The sequence below is a fragment of the Eurypyga helias genome, unplaced genomic scaffold (assembly GCF_000690775.1).
Source record: "Eurypyga helias isolate BGI_N326 unplaced genomic scaffold, ASM69077v1 scaffold46702, whole genome shotgun sequence".
NCBI lineage: Eukaryota > Metazoa > Chordata > Aves > Eurypygiformes > Eurypygidae > Eurypyga > Eurypyga helias.
The window spans coordinates 7694-9887 of record NW_010237422.1 but is presented as its reverse complement, the minus strand read 5'-3'; positions in this window follow the sequence as shown (position 1 = coordinate 9887).

Here is a 2194-nt window from a genome sequence, read left to right as displayed (position 1 = left end):
GACGGCGCAGGGAAGGGGGCTCCCCCGCACCCCAGGCAAGACCAGTGCGTGCTGGGAAGGTGTGTGCAGCTGCATAATTAACCGTTCTCTGCGACAGAAACGTCCTCCCCTGTGGACTGTACTGCAAGCGTTATCTGTCCCGGGGTAGTAGTCGGGGAGAGGAGGATGTGAACACCGCCTTCTGAATTGCAGGTGCGCGGTGGTGTGCCTGGCGTGACCGTGCGGAGCGCTCGGCCGCTGGCAGCGTCGTCTCCGGACGGCCCGTAGCAGCAGCACGTGGGGAGTGCGAGAAGCAGAAAGCATGGAGCCGTGCACTAGGATGAATCCCATAACCTCCACAGCTTGGGACAGCCCTGAAAGGAATACAGAGCTGGCTGGTCAGAAGAGAAAATAAGTAGCCAAGGTAAAGATCACAAACTGTAGGACGCAGCTACAAAACCGATGTAGGCTAGCACCGTCAGGGCCCCGGGAACAGTGGGGTGTGTCTGCAAAGCCCCGGCCGGAGGTCCAGATTAGATACCCTTCATACCGTGTTTCCGTAAAGCTGTGGATGTTGCCTACAGTAACCCTGTGCCCCACACAGGCAGATGTTCTCCCTGGTTAGGTTTCCCCATTCAAGCAATAACCCAATATGCCCAGGGATATGCTTCTGCCAGCCCCAGATGAAATCCCCGAAGGAATGTCCCCTTTGCTGACAAGGTTTGTCCCCTCCTTTCACAGGGATGTGACTGATCGTGGCAAAGGAAGAAACTCTTTCTTACTCCAGACTAGGCTGTTAATTTTGCAAAGGTTATCTGCTTTCTGCTGAGCTGCCTTAGCAAATCTGAGCATAGCAGCAGTGTGGCAGTGGCAACCCAAGCAAGGAAATCTTTGCGGGGTCAGAGGGGGACTCTTCCTTCTACCTTGTGAGCTCAGATGTTTCCCCGGGTGGTGGCTGTTGGACATTTGTCAGATGGTGGTACCACTGAGATGCCGAGGGATCTGCTCCTGCAGCGTTGCTGCTGACAGCTTTCAGCGACAAACCCTGCTGTTTGTGGTTAGCTGCCTGAGGGAAAGGTCTCCATGTGGACAGGGTTTTGACTCCTCCTGCCCCAGAGCGGGGGTGGGCCATCTGGTACCTACTGCAGCACGTAAATAGCTTGAGCGGCTTGTACTGCCAGACCGTCACAGCAGAAGTTCCCCGCAGTGGCAAAATCCTGAGAGCCGTAGGGCTGCAGAAAGGTACGTCCCTTTGTATATTGCCTTGGGACTGCCGGAAATGATCCATCTGCAGGGCTGGTCCACTTCAGCATTCAGCAAATATTTAAAGTAGGAACTCTGATTATTAACGTTTAAGGCTTTTTTTTTTTTCCCTAAGGCTTCCTTTTTCCTTACCAGATTATTTTTTTTCCCTTCATGGTTCTGTATGTCAAGATTCCAGTCTCTCTTCTGCTTGCTCCCTTTCTTTCTGTCCAGCTTTGCCACCCAGGATCAAAGACTTCAAGCCTGGTGGTTTTATAATCACTGGCATCAGAGGTCCAAAACTGCCCCCTTTGTCTGAGTTGTCTCCTTGATTCTGACACTGCTACTCCCTCGTTACCCATTACGTGCCGTTAAATAGCTGTTGGTGATGGATGAAGTGATTTAGGACCGGGCTCTCATGAGGGTGTGTTTGCACCAGAGCCCATCTGTACAGTTAGTTCCACTGGAGCTTGAGTTGTTGTCCAGAGGTGTATCTTTCCCTTGGCTCAGCCAGAAGTAAACGAGGGAGATCGGTAGCTTGAAGCAAAGTTCAGGGAGTGCATTTCTGAAGTGGTGCAAGCTGGTATTTAGGTAATTATAAAGATTAAAGGGGAGGGGGAAGGTAATAGATTCTTTAAAAATATTCCCATGAGTAGTCTCAGCTTTAGCTGTGATGTACATCAGTCTCCAGTCCTAGATTCACCCGCGTGTCATCCTTTCCCTGCCATCTTTGATTCTTACCAAAGGAAAACAGGGAGTGCATTTCTGAAGTGGTGCAAGCTGGTATTTAGGTAATTATAAAGATTAAAGGGGAGGGGGAAGGTAATAGATTCTTTAAAAATATTCCCATGAGTAGTCTCAGCTTTAGCTGTGATGTACATCAGTCTCCAGTCCTAGATTCACCCGCGTGTCATCCTTTCCCTGCCATCTTTGATTCTTACCAAAGGAAAAGTCCTTGTCTTGGGTGCGGATG